General features: G+C 40.5%; 1 pseudogene; it reads right to left on the bottom strand.

The window, feature by feature from the left end:
- Window positions 1-4,712: 4,712 nt before the first annotated feature.
- Window positions 4,713-15,823, bottom strand: part of LOC138317245 (L-asparaginase-like) — a 34,458-nt pseudogene continuing 23,347 nt past the window's right edge.

Here is a 15,823-nt window from a genome sequence, read left to right on the forward strand (position 1 = left end):
TGAGTACTCTGGGCCTTACAGTTATTGAGAAGAAGTCGTTCAAAGATTTCAGCCTATTTGAGCCTTGTGACCTTGAAAGTAGGTCAAGGTCAATAATGTTCACAACTTTGGTAGCCCTACATCCCAGCATGCTACAGGCCAAATATGAGTACTCTGGGCCTTATGGTTATTGAGAAGAAGTCGTTCAAAGATTTGAGCCTATTTGACCCCTGTGACCTTGAAAGTAGGTCTAGGTAATTAATTTTCACAACTTTGGTAGTCCTTAATCCCAGCATGCTACAGGCAAAATATGAGTACTCTGGGCCTTATTGTTATTGAGAAGAAGTCATTCAAAGATTTTAGCCTTTTTGAACCCTGTGACCTTGAAAGTAGGTCAAGGTCATTAATTTTCACAACTTTTGTAGCTCTTCATCCCAGCATGCTACGGGCCAAATATGAGTAATCTGGGCCTTATGGCTATTGAGAAGAAGTCATTCAAAGATTTGAGCCTATTTGACCCCTGTGACCTTGAAAGTTGGTCAAGGTCATTAATTTTCACAACTTTGGTAGCCCTTCATCCCAGCATGCTACAGGCCAAATATGAGTACTCTGGGCCTTATGGCTATTGAGAAGAAGTCGTTCAAAGATTTGAGCCTATTTGACCCCTGTGACCTTGAAAGTAGGTCAAGGTCATAAATTTTCACAACTTTGGTAGCCCTACATCCCAGCATGCTACAGATCAAATATGAGTACTCTGGGCCTTATGGTTATTGAAAAGAAGTCGTTCAAAGATTTCAGCCTATTTGACCCCTGTGACCTTGAAAGTAGGTCTAGGTAATTAATTTTCACAACTTTGGTAGTCCTTAATCCCAGCATGCTACAGGCAAAATATGAGTACTCTGGGCCTTATTGTTATTGAGAAGAAGTCATTCAAAGATTTTAGCCTTTTTGAACCCTGTGACCTTGAAAGTAGGTCAAGGTCATTAATTTTCACAACTTTTGTAGCTCTTCATCCCAGCATGCTACGGGCCAAATATGAGTACTCTGGGCCTTATGGCTATTGAGAAGAAGTCGTTCAAAGATTTGAGCCTATTTGACCCCTGTGACCTTGAAAGTTGGTCAAGGTCATTAATTTTCACAACTTTGGTAGCCCTTCATCCCAGCATGCTACAGGCCAAATATGAGTACTCTGGGCCTTATGGCTATTGAGAAGAAGTCGTTCAAAGATTTGAGCCTATTTGACCCCTGTGACCTTGAAAGTAGGTCAAGGTCATAAATTTTCACAACTTTGGTAGCCCTTCATCCCAGCATGCTACAGATCAAATATGAGTACTCTGGGCCTTATGGTTATTGAGAAGAAGTCGTTCAAAGATTTCAGCCTTTTTGACCCCTGTGACCTTGAAAGTAGGTCTAGGTCATTAATTTTCACAACTTTGGTAGCCCTTCATCCCAGCATGCTACAGGCCAAATATGAGTACTCTGAGCTTTACAGTTCTTGAGAAGAAGTCGTTCAAAGATTTCAGCCTATTTGAGCCCTGTGACCTTGAAAGTAGGTCAAGGTCATAAATTTTCACAACTTTGGTAGCCCTTCATCCCAGCATGCTACAGGCCAAATATGAGTACTCTGGGCCTTATGGTTATTGAGAAGAAGTCGTTCAAAGATTTCAGCCTTTTTGACCCCTGTGACCTTGAAAGTAGGTCAAGGTCAATAATTTTCACAACTTTGGTAGCCCTTCATCCCAGCATGCTACAGGCCAAATATGAGTACTTTAGGCCTTATGGTTATTGAGTAGAAGCCGTTTGAATGGAAAGTTTACGCACGGCGCACGGCGGACGCCGACGGACGGTGCATGATGACGATAGGTCTTTCGGGTCAGATGACCTAACAACTAAAAACTTACTTATATTTAGAGTCTCTGGGAATAAAGAATTAACTAAAGATCATTAATAAAAAACATCTTAATATCTGATTTAAGAAATTTAAAAAGCCTGTAAGACATATAAAAGCCCTGCCTCAATATCAGACCAGTATCAATCTCTTGATATATTGGTTTGTGGGTATAAAATTGAAACTTGATGATTCAGTTGTAATATAAACATATTTAACAACAAGAGGCCCATGGGCCTTAACGGTCACCTGAGTTAGAATATATAATGAAACAAATAATGAAACAAATTAAAGACATATAAACACTATATGCTGGAAGTTGGTCAGTGATTTATAAATTTGACTTTTTAGACTATGAAGAGCATTTGCTTTCATCAAACCTGTGAACTTAGAGGTATTTTTTGAAATTTTAATCATTTTGACCCTGTTTGGTCCTGCCCTTCTGTTTCCCCAGGGGGTCATCGAGGACGGATATGGATGTTAAAATGCTATATCTTAGGCTAATAATTATGGTCAAGTTTCTAATTTCCTACGAAAATTGGGCAAATAATGTTCACAAATATGTTTTTCCTATATAAACTAAAGTAAACTTGACCCCTCCCCATGGGGTAAAATGAGACCCCAAGGTCATATAATTCACATTTTTTATAAAACACCTTAAGACCTTTCCATCCATAATTATTTGATTCTACTATATCCAGAATTTTAGAAGATTTTTGAAGTTTTAGCCTATTTGATCCTTTTTTTGCCCCGCCCCTCTGCCCCCCAGGGGGTCGGCCTAGACCAATATGGATATGATATTAAAATGCTATATCAGGCTAATAATTCTAACCATGTTTGACTAATTTCCAATGAAAATTGAGCAAAAAATGCTCATAAATGTGTTTTCCCTATATAAACTATAGTAAACTTGACCCCCTCCCCAGGATTTTAGGATCTTATTTTTTCTTTTCTTACTAACTGACTTTATCTTTCCTAATGCCTCCCTTGGCACCACCTCACTTTTGGCCTCGAGTTGAGCTTTCGCCCCTGTGAGGAAGGCCCTGGGTTCTGTCCCCTGGCCGAGACACACCAAAGTCTGTAAAAGTGGTAGTTTCTGCTCCTGCTTAGCGCTCAGCAAACGGGGAGTGGAACGACTGGTTCGCCCGTTGTCAGTATAATGTGACTGGGCGGGGTGTGTTGCTTGGTGTCTTCGGCGGCATGCTTCAGTGATATAGCACTATAAAAAGGGCAATAGTTCCACTATACAAGAAGACATAACATGAATTTACCGCAGTCTCCCAAAACACTCACCTCGCACAACATACACGCAACACACCGCATACATGGGAGGCCGTCCTTACATGACCATAGCCGTTAATAGGACGTTAATTAATCAAACAAACAAACAAACCCCAGGGGGAAACGTGAGACCCCAGGGTCATATAATTCACAATTTTTGTAGAGGACCTTAAGACCTTTCTATTTATGAAAAGTATTTGATTCTACCATTTCCAGAATTTCAGAAGAAGATTTTTGAAGTTTTAGCCTATTTGACCCCTTTTGACCCCGCCCCTAAGGCCCCTGGGGGTCAGTCATAGAAAATTTGTTAATAGGATTAAATGGCCATCTCATACTGATAGTTCTGACAACATTTGACTCATTTCCTATTACAAATGACCAAATAATGCGCAAAAATGAGTTTTCCCAATATAAACTATAGTAAACTTAACCCCCTCCCCAGGGGGATACTAGAGACCCCAGGGTCATATAATTCACAATTTTTGTAAAGGACCTTAAGACCTTTCTATCTATGAAGAGTATTTGATTCTACCACATCTGTGAGTAGAGAAGAAGATTTTTGAAATTTTACTCAATTTTACCCCTTTTGGCCCGTCCCACAGCCCCCGGGGGGATAGGGACCATATAATTCACGATTTTGATTGGCCTTATGCCTTAGAAGGTTTGTGCAAAATTTCATTGAAATTGCTTCAACAGTTTTGGAGAAGAAGTCGAAAATGTAAATTGTTTACAGACATACGACGGACGACGGACAACGGACGACGGACAAAAGGCGATTAGAATAGGTCACTTGAGACTTCGTCTCAGGTGACCTAATAAAAGCCAAAACATACCATTAAGGCAAAATAGCTGCCATTTGTTGTATATACCACACACAACCGATTAACAATGGAGAATGGCGCTCCTGAATCAAATATGGGACAAGACACAATGTGATTGAACTGAACTAACAATGTAATACATTTGTACAATTTGTACATATGTATGCAACCCCATTCCATGTCATTTTATGTACGCACAATAGATACTGTTCATCTATCAACAACAGTTTGACTAAAATTGTGAACAACATTACAGTTTATGTTTGTTTTTGTCCTCTCAATAGCCAGTCAGTTAAAGATGTACGTGACAGGTCTGAGAAATGAAGTGAAGCAGGAGTACCACAAGTGGCCACCTACTACCAGTACCTAGCAACTGTCCAATTTGAGATTCAAACTTATATACAATTATGGCCCTATGAGGAGGGAAACATATACATGCACCTGGTAGAATTTTCTCACTGGAAAGTGTTGTTTTCTCGATGGCAGAGCCCAAGTTATCTCTTTCCAGCAATAACTCTTTCCATGGAGATAATTCTAGAAGTATCCCGACACAAAGGGACATAATTATTTTATTTGTTCAGTATAATAAAATACTTATGTCACGATGTGTCGGGATACATCTAGAATTGTCTCCCTCGAGAATATAACTCTTTCCAGGGAGACAATATTAATCTACCGATAGATGTATTCCTCCATAGAGGGCCATACTTGTTTAACATATGTTTGTAAGCTGGGATCATAGAGGGCCATACTTGTTTAACATATGTTTGTAAGCTGGGATCATCTAACAATATACAAATGTGTAGGCTAATACAACAAAACATATTGAATTAATAATACTCGGTATACCGATACTGTGCTCTAGCTTTAACAAATATATAGAATAACAATAGGTCATCCTGACCCTTCGGGTCAGATGATCTAAAAACTGTAATTATATTGCTAAAAAAAGGCAAGAATGAATTAAAGTTTAAAGTAAATTACCAATATTTTTTATCTTTAAAGATGCTCCACCGCCAACAGAGCATAAACGATACTCATAATTTGAACAATAACTGAAGTATAATTGTGTTTATATGTGTCTAATTAACACAAAAATGCATATTAAATCATATATTTTGCTTTTAGTGTGTGCACAATCAGTATTTAATTCCACATATATAGGGAATAGTGCCATCAAGTTTTTTCAGGATGCAATTTATTATCTTTAATATTTTTATCTTGAAGTAAAATAAGAAGCTCAAACTTTTCAATAATGGTAATGATGTAAAGTAAGTAACTTTTGTAACTGAAGAAAAATACCAATTCTTTTGCTCCTGTTTTTGATAGAGAACAAGAGGCCCAAAGGGCCTAAACGGTCATCTGACTACCTTGGCAATAGTAAAATTAATTTCATATGGTGTCACTTTGTCAGGACCATGTCAGGATCATTTTCCATTTCCTTCAACAAATTTTATTTCAAACAAGAGGCCCAAGGGCCTTAAAATGTAAGAAATTAATCAGATATAGTGTCATGGTAGCCTTCTTCTATTTGGGATCAACCAGAGATGTAACAACACTTTGTCGAACCATGTCAGGATCATCTCATGCAGATGAAGTTGCAGCCAAATCACATAGGTAGAACTTGAGAAGAAGTTCAAAATGTGTTTTCAAGATGGTGGCTGTGGCGGCCATCTTGGATTTCGGATCGACCCGAAAAATAACAACACTTTGTCGGGACCATGTCAGGATCATTTCATGCAAGTTTCAGCCAAATCGCACCAGTAGAAATTGAGAAGAAGTTCAAAATGTGATTTCACGATGGCGGCTGTGGCGGCCATCTTGGATTTTGGATCGACCCGAAAAATAACAACACTTTGTCGGGACCATGTCAGGATCATTTCATGCAAGTTTCAGCCAAATCGCATAGGTAGAACTTGAGAAGAAGTTCAAAATGTGTTTTCAAGATGGCGGCTGTGGTGGTCATCTTGGATTTCGGATCGACCCGAAAAATAACAACACTTTGTCGGGACCATGTCAGGATCATTTCATGCAAGTTTCAGCCAAATCGCATAGGTAGAACTTGAGAAGAAGTTCAAAATGTGTTTTCAAGATGGCGGCTGTGGCGGCCATCTTGGATTTCGGATCGACCCGAAAAATAACAACACTTTGTTGGAACCATGTCAGGATCATTTCATGCAAGTTTCAGCCAAATCGCACTGGTAGAACTTGAGAAGAAGTTCAAAATGTGTTTTCAAGATGGCGGCTGTGGCTGCCATCTTGGATTTCGGATCGACCCGAAAAATAACAACACTTTGTCGGGACCTTGTCAGGATCATTTCATGTAAGTTTCAGCCAAATCGCACTGGTAGAACTTGAGAAGAAGTTCAAAATGTTAAAAGTTAACGCACGGCGGACGGCACACGGCGGACGACGACAGACAAAACATGACGACTATAGGTCATCCTGACCCTTCGGTTCAGATGACCTAAAAAATACTGTTCGTCAGCAGTGGAGCATCTTTTACTAATTTCCCTGAGATTGTGGAAATAAATTTTGGCAGCTTGAAACCATTGTCAGAGCATGCACCTTATCAAATATTGCTCAATATGATATGATTAGCAGCCCAAGTAACCATAAAGCTATATAATATTACATATTAGCAAGCCATTCTGGTTTTTTTTTTGGTCATGGATGATATATTTCTGATACACAAAAGACCGATCTCCGAAATAAATAGCTAGATTTTGTTATCTGAATTTGTTAGCAAAATTTCCTTTTGTTGAAATGGCTTTAAATGAAAATTGTGAAATTGTTTATCCACAAAAATGACATGCTATTGATAATGTGTAAAGCATGATTGCTCTGGAATAGTATATAAACATGACTATATCTACCACTGTGAAACACAGTAGTATTGTTATATTTGTTCAAATTTGCACTTAAAACATGTAGAGAAAATTCAACATGCATTAATATTTTTGTTTAACATTCACTGATGAGTTTGATGTTGAAGTCTGTGATGTGGTGATTATGTCCCTGATCTATCCAACTTGTGATGTTGACTGTGTCATAGATAAACTGAAGACATTTCAGGAGAAAAAAGACTGACCAATCACAGATACTTCTTTTAAAGATAACAAATGAACGACTCCTGACTTCAAAACCCGTCTTATGATGTGCATCACAGGACTAAACTACCCTGTCTCATCTTATGCACAAGTTGTCTCACAATGCGCCTTCAGTTTTACTGTGACATAGTCCAAGGGTGGATACAATGACAGTGATTTAACCCCTCGAGTATCATGGATGAGTACAAATATCATGATAGAACATCTACATAGTATGTCCCATATGAAGTTTTGGACTTCTAAGACCTGAAATATCACACAAATGCTGGGATGATGGCTCTCTCTTTCTCTCTCACACCTAAGAACTAGAATTTCCTGACTGTCCCTCGCGAATCTTTTGTTCTATAAGTTGTAGAATTTCCTCGTATCCTGGTTTTGAGGCCTGCATTTCTGCTGTGTTTTCAAAAATGTCTTTTGTGTCCCACTTCGCACCATTTTCCAGTAAGTAGCGAACAGAATTCAGCTTCTTGGTACTCACTGCCTGCAACCAAACCAAATCCAATCAATATCATAATTACCTCCCTTTAATACTACATAGTTCTTATCAGCTAAAACTGTGGCTAAAATACATGAATGTATTTTCTTTCATATCTACGGGTGTAGTACTGGCTGGTCTAGGGCAATATACTCCTGCCTCCTGAGGCTGTATTGCATGACTACCCATGCAATAAAGCCTTGTGATGTCACAGAGTCAACAAAATTTCTATTTCCTCGGTAAAATTTTAACATTTTTTTCACAAACTTGACTGGTTTTACTATAAAGATGCAAACAACAGAATTTTTTTTGAAAATGTCAAGTAATTTTTCATGTATAGAAAATTGACTTTCAGCTGTGGATTTCTTCGAATTTATTTCGAAATGGCAGGATATTATAGTTGTAACATTGCAATGAAACGTCGAGGTATGAAAGAAAAATACTCTTTCATAAGTGGATATGAAGGATAGGGATATTCAAGCCTCGGGTTTTACTACATTTTGTGACCCTTGGGTAGAATATCCCTATCCTTCATATCCACATATGAAAGAGTCTTATAGTATGTAATACTGGTGACCATTCATTGAAACTACTTTAACTGGAACAGCCTAGATGTCTTCTAAAACAATTTAAATTACAATAAATCAAACGTTAATCTTCATATCACGAGACATCTTATGTTTCCCCTCATTATCCTTATTACTGCGCATTAATTGACTATCACAGTACCTGACAGTAAAAAAGCGAAATTAATCTTCACTTTTAACATATTAGGTTCCACGGTGTTCAGTGTTGCTCATCTTAGGTCATGGACGTTTTCTTTTGTTTTTTAAGAAACTTTTGTCATTTGTCTCGGAAAGATAGTGGGCATTTTAACCCTAGCTCTACTGCATTGTTGTGATGATGGTGGGCTAAAAATGGCTATTTATTAATGTTTTCAATACATTTGCAAAATTTTATTGACAATGACTTAATTTCTGAATTAAAAAAAACTCTATTGTACTTGTAGTTGAAACTTTTTGTGATGATTAGTTTTCACAAAATCTTAATCCCCATGAAAAATGTGAATTTTATTCACACACAAAAATAAGCTGGTTTACTTTTGCGTATTTGTCCTGTTTAACCTAACATAAACACACTTTTTATATACAGTAAAACCCCTCTAACTCGAACATGGATTCCTCGAATACCCCCTATTCGCGAACGGGTCGTACGGTCCCGACCGTTTCCCTATATAATCTATGTAACAAAACCCTGGATAGCTCGAACAGCTATTCGTCGAATACCCCGTATATCTCGAACAGAAATATATCCCCTTTTCAGCAAATACATAGCATCTACCCATGCATTCGTCGAACAGGTGTTCGACCCTTGATAATTTTTACCTGTGTCACACCTGACTGCATCGACCATCACGGATAATAACTCACGACCTGTAATTATACAGGTGTCGTATCAAGCCTTTTGGTAATTAAGGGATTAAAGGTGTCAGCATTACCTTCCTACACGATCGCCAGTCGTTGTTTGATGCAAACTTAATTTGAATATTTCAGAAAAGGCATCAAATAATCGATGTCTCTCTCTTAATAATCTTCACTTAAATACGAATATACGGAAGATGTTGATTCGTGTTAATAGAAAAAAAATTTCTTTTAAATTTCTGTGGGTTTTTTTTTTCAAAAGACATAAACGATACCAAAATTTGATAAAGCTAAGTAACAAGAGACCCAGAGGGCCTGTATCGCTCACCTGGTTTGTAATGCCAAGTAATGTTCTGAATACAGGTTCATTGTTTCTTTTTTGAAGGAATTTAAAGGATTTACTTCTATTTCCCCTATTGGGCCCCACCCCTCCTGCCCCCAGGGGGTCAGAGCCAAAGTTCTGTTCTCCTTCCCCAAAGGATGTTTATGGCCAAATTTGGTCACAATCCAAGCAAAACTCTAGGACAAGTAGCGATTTATAGGATTTACCTCTATTTCCCCTATTGGGCCCCACCCGTCCTGCCCCCGGGGGGCCAGAGCCAAAATTTATACAAGTTCTGTTCCCCTTTCCCCATGGATGTTTGTGGCCAAATTTGGTTACATTCCATGCAGAACTCTATGACTAGTAGCGATTTAAAGGATTTACCTCTATTTCCTCTATTGGGCCCCACCTCTCCTGCCCCCAGGGTGTCAGAGCAAAAATTTATACAAGTTCTGTTCCCCTTCCACCAAGGGTGTTTGTGGCCAAATTTGGTTAAAATACGTGCAGAACTCTATGACTAGTAGCGATTTAAAGGATTTACCTCTATTTCCCCTATTGGGCCCCGCCCCTCCTGCCCCCAGGGGATCAGAGCCAAAATTTATACAAGTTCTGTTTCCCTTCCCGCAAGGATGTCAGGCCAAATTTGGTTACAATACGTGCAGAACTCTATGACTAGAAGCGATTTAAAGGATTTACCTCTATTTCCCCTATTCGGCCCTGCCCGTCCTGCCTCCGGGGGGTCAGAGCCAAAATTTATACAAGTTCTGTTCCCCCTCCCCCAAGGATGCTTGTGGCCAAATTTGGTTACAATCCATGCACAACTCTATGACTAGTAGCGATTTAAAGGATTTACCTCTATTTCCTTTATCGGGCCCCACCTCTCCTGCCCCCAGGGTGCCAGGGCAAAAATTTATACAAGTTCTGTTCCCCTTCCACCCAGGGTGTTTGTGGCCAAATTTGGTTACAATACGTGCAGAACTCTATGACTAATAGCGATTTAAAGGATTTACCTCTATTTCCCCTATTGGGCCCCGCCCCTCCTGCCCCCAGGGGATCAGAGCCAAAATTTATACAAGTTCTGTTTCCCTTCCCGCAAGGATGTCTGTGGCCAAATTTGGTTACAATACGTGCAGAACTCTATGACTAGAAGCGATTTTAAGGATTTACCTCTATTTCCCCTATTGGGCCCCCACCTCCTGTCCCCGGAGGGTCAGAGCCAAAATTTATACAAGTTCTGTTCCCCCTCCCCCAAGGATGCTTGTGGCCAAATTTGGTTACATTCCATGCAGAACTCTATGACTAGTAGCGATTTAAAGGAAATGTTGACGGACGGACGGATGGACGGACGACGGACGCCGCGCCATGACATAAGCTCACCGGCCCTTTGGGCCAGGTGAGCTAAAAATCACATTGACCCATGTTCGTTTTTATCGGTGCGTTTCGTATCTTTTTCCGCATATTGTATTTTTGTAACTTTCCTTATGAACACATGTAACCTAACGCTTTTACAAGGTAGACATAGGTATCGTTGTTTGTTCGTAACAATGCTGTTTAATAACTTTATAGTGTGTATATATTTTGTAATGGTGTTAAATGATTTTTGATAATTAAATCATCAAAATTGTACACATTGTCTGTTTTAAACAATACGGTATATTGTACCACGTTTGACGATTGTTTACATTTCGTCAGTATTTTCAAACCCTCATTTTATGTAATACATATTTTTTTCAACTTGATATTGCTATCAAAAATACTTTCATAAAACATCCAAAATGCTGAAATTACTGTCATTAAAATGTCATTGCAATGCATTGTTTGTCATAGGGAGACCGGACATTTTGACTGTCAACAATCGATCATGACCAACCTCGGATGAGTCGAATACCCTGTATTTCTCGAATTATTGATCTGGTCCCCTGCTGTTCGAGTTATAGGTGTTTTACTGTACTTCAGCCTAATTAATTACTGGCGCAGTATACATTATGGTACACAACAATGATTTACCACGTGTAATGGTGTCCTTTTGTCGTAGTCCGACACGTTGAGGTCCGCTCCTGCAGCCCTCCAGGCCTGTAGAGTGCTCACTTCGTCTCGGGCAGCCGCACTGACAAACAAACAATTTGTAATGTTTGTAAACACAATTGAAAAATAAAATATCCAAACGTATTATCATTTTTGTATTCCTGATAACAATAAACTGGTCCTACTGCGAGAAAAAATCTTTAAAAAAATCATCAACCTCAAACAAGAGGCCCAAAGGGCCTTAACGGTCATCTGACTACCTTGGCAACAGTAAAATTAATTTCATATGGTGTCACTTTGTCAGGACCATGTCAGGATCATTTTCAATTTCTTTTAACAAATTTTATTTCAAACAAGGACATAGTCATTCAGATCCCCCGCCAATGGAGATATCAAAGCTGAAGTAAGTTTGATTGTGGAGACTTATGTGTATGAAAAAAACCCAGGAAAAAGGAAGTTGAGCTAAAGAATGATGGAGTATAATTCAAGTAGAGCGGAGCTGCAATTGTTGAATCAGGCATACAGCCTTGACATTTATATTAGACTATATACACAAAGATGGGTGGAGTTTTGCAAAGTAACATTTATCATTTACCATGATATTTTCAGCAATGTTTCCATGGTAACGGAAAAGTGCAAAAAATGAAAACCTAAAAATAGCAAAAGGTACTACTAGACCATAAAAAGAATGTGTCTATGAAGTTTCATGGAAATATCTCTGCTGGTTTTAGAGTTATGCTCCGGAAATGAACCTGGTACAAAAATATGATATTTTCAGCAATGTTTCTATGGATACAGAAAAAAGCACAAAAAGTGAAAACCTAAAAATAGCAAAAGGCACTACTAGACCATAAGACTAATGTGTCTATGGAGTTCCATGCATACATCTCAACCGGTTTTCCAGTTATGCTGCGGAAACGAACCAGGTACAAAACAAGAGGCCCAGAGGGCCTGTATCGCTCACCTGGTTTGTAATGCCAAGTAATGTTCTAAATACAGGTTCATTGTTTCTTTTCTGAAGGAATTCGAATATTTACCTCTAATTCACCTACTGGGCCCTACCCATCCTACCCCCGGGGGGTCAGAGCCAACATTTATAGAAGTTCTGTTCCCCTTCCCCCATGGATGTTTGTGGCCAAATTTGGTCACAATCCATGCAGAACTCTAGGACAAGTAGCGATTTATAGGATTTACCTCTATTTCCCCTATTGGGCTCCACCCCCCTGCCCCCCGGGGGGTCAGAGCCAACATTTATAGAAGTTCTGTTCCCCTTCCCCCAAGGATGTTTGTGGCCAAATTTGGTCACAATCCATGCAGAACTCTAGGACGAGTAGCGATTTATAGGATTTACCTCTATTTCCCCTATTGGGCCCCGCCCCTCCTGCCCCCAGGGGTCAGAGCCAAACTTTATACAAGTTCTGTTCCCCTTCCCCCAAGGATGTTTGTGGCCAAATTTGATTACAATCCATGCAGAACTCTAGGACAAGTAGCGATTTATAGGATTTACCTCTATTTCCCCTATTGGGCCCCGCCCCTCCTGCCCCCGGGGGTCAGAGCCTAACTTTATACAAGTTCTGTTCCCCTTCCCCCAAGGATGTTTGTGGCCAAATTTGGTTACAATCCATGCAGAACTCTAGGACAAGTAGCGATTTATAGGATTTACCTCTATTTCCCCTATTGGGCCCCGCCCCTCCTGCCCCCAGGGGGTCAGAGCCAAACTTTATACAAGTTCTGTTCCCCTTCCCCCAAGGATGTTTGTGGCCAAATTTGGTTACAATCCATGCAGAACTCTAGGACAAGTAGCGATTTATAGGATTTACCTCTATTTCCCCTATTGGGCCCCGCCCCTCCTGCCCCCAGGGGGTCAGAGCCAAACTTTATACAAGTTCTGTTCTCCTTCCCCCAAGGATGTTTGTGGCCAAATTTGGTTACAATCCATGCAGAACTCTAGGACAAGTAGCGATTTATAGGATTTACCTCTATTTCCCCTATTGGGCCCCGCCCCTCCTGCCCTCGGGGGGTCAGAGCCAAACTTTATGCAAGTTCTGTTCCCCTTCTCCCAAAGATGTTTGTGGCCAAATTTTGGTCACAATCCATGCAGAACTCTAGGACAAGTAGCGGTTTATAGGATTTACCTCTATTTCCCCTATTGGGCCCCCGCCCCACCTGCCCCCGGGGGGTCAGAGCCAAACTTTATACAAGTTCTGTTTCCCTTCCCCCAAGGATGTTTGTGGCCAAATTTGGTTACAAACCATGCAGAACTCTAGGACAAGTAGCGATTTATAGGATTTACCTCTATTTCCCCTATTGGGCCCCGCCCCTCATGCCCCCAGGGGGTCAGAGCCTAACTTTATACAAGTTCTTTTCCCTACCCCCAAGGATGTTTGTGGCCAAATTTGGTTACAATCCATGCAGAACTCTAGGACAAGTAGCGATTTATAGGATTTACCTCTATTTCCCCTATTGGGCCCTGCCCCTCCTGCCCCCGGGGGGGGGGGGGGGGGGGGGGGGGTCAGAGCCAAACTTTATACAAGTTCTGTTCCCCTTCCCCAAAGGATGATTTGTGGCCAAATTTGGTTACAATCCATGTAGAACTCTAGGACAAGTAGCGATTTATAGGATTTACCTCTATTTCCCCTATTGGGCCCCCGCCCCTCCTGCCCCCGGGGGGTCAGAGCCAAACTTTATACAAGTTCTGTTCCCCTTCCCCCAAGGATGTTTGTGGCCAAATTTGGTTACAATCCATGCAGAACTCTAGGACAAGTAGCGATTTATAGGATTTACCTCTATTTCCCCTATTGGGCCCGCCCCTCATGCCCCCAGGGGGTCAGAGCCTAACTTTATACAAGTTCTTTTCCCCTACCCCCAAGGATGTTTGTGGCCAAATTTGGTTACAATCCATGCAGAACTCTAGGACAAGTAGCGATTTATAGGATTTACCTCTATTTCCCCTATTGGGCCCTGACCCTCCTGCCCCCGGGGGGTCAGAGCCAAACTTTATACAAGTTCTGTTCCCCTTCCCCCAAGGATGTTTGTGGCCAAATTTGGTTACAATCCATGCAGAACTCTATGACTAGTAGCGATTTAAAGGAAATGTTGACGGACGGACGACGGACGGACGACGGACGACGGACGATGGACGAAGGACGCCGCGCCAAGACATAAGCTCACCGGCCCTTCGGGCCAGGTGAGCTAAAAATGATATTTTCAGCAATGTTCCATGGTTACGGAAAAATTACAAAAAATGAAAACCTAAAAATAGCAAAAGGCACTACTAGACCATAAGAACAATGTGTCTATGAAGTTTCATGGAAATATATCAGCTGGTTTTAGAGTTGTGCTCCGGAAACGATTCTTACACAAAAATCTGCCATTTTCAGCAATGTTTCCATGGTTACAGGAAAAAGTACAGAAAGTGAAAACCTTAAAATAGCAAAAGGCACTACTAGACCATAAGACCAATGTGTCTATGAAGTTTCGTGGAAAAATCTCTTCTGGTTTTAGAGTCATGCTCCGGAAACGAACCTGGTACAAAAAATATGATATTTTCAGCAATGTTTCCATGGTTACAGGAAAAAGTACAAAAAGTGAAAACCTTAAAATAGCAAAAGGCACTACTAGACCATAAGACCAATGTGTGTATGAAGTTTCGTGGAAAAATCTCTTCTGGTTTTAGAGTTATGCTCCGGAAACCATTCGTACGGACGGACGGACGGACGGACGGACGGACGGACGGACGGACAGAACCCATTTGTATATCCCCCGCCAACTTCGTTGGGCGGGGGATAACAAGAGGCCAAAGGGCCTTAACATGTAGGAAATTAATTAGATATAGTGTCATGGTAGCCATCTTCGATTTGGGATCAGCTAGAGATGGAACAACACTTTGTCGGGACCATGTCAGGATTATTTCATGCAAGTTTCAGCCAAATCGCACCGGTAGAACTAAGAAAAAGTTCAAAATGTGTTTTCAAGATGGCCGCCATCTTGGATATCGGATCGACCCAAAAATAACAACACTTTGTCGGGATCATGTCAGGCATTATTTCATGCAAGTTTCAGCCAAATCGCACAGGTAGAACTTGAGAAGAAGTTCAAAATGTGTTTTCAATATGGCCGCCATCTTGGATTTCGGATCGACCCGAAAAATAACAACACTTTGTCAGGACCATGTCAGGATCATTTCATACAAGTTTCAGCCAAATCCAACTGGTAGAACTTGAGAAGAAGTTCAAAATGTGTTTTAAAGATGGCGGCTTTGGCAGCCATCTTGGATTTCGGATCGAACAGAAAAATAACAACACTTTGTCAGGACCATGTCAGGATCATTTCATGCAAGTTTCAGCCAAATAGAAACTGTAGAACTTGAGAAGAAGTTCAAAATGTGTTTTCAAGATGGCGGCTTTGGCGGCCATCTTGGATTTCGGATCGACCGAAAAATAACAACACTTTGTCGGGACCATGTCAGGATCATTTCATGCAAGTTTCAGCCAAATCGAAA

The sequence above is a fragment of the Argopecten irradians genome, chromosome 3 (genome assembly GCF_041381155.1).
Source record: "Argopecten irradians isolate NY chromosome 3, Ai_NY, whole genome shotgun sequence".
Classification (NCBI taxonomy): domain Eukaryota; kingdom Metazoa; phylum Mollusca; class Bivalvia; order Pectinida; family Pectinidae; genus Argopecten; species Argopecten irradians.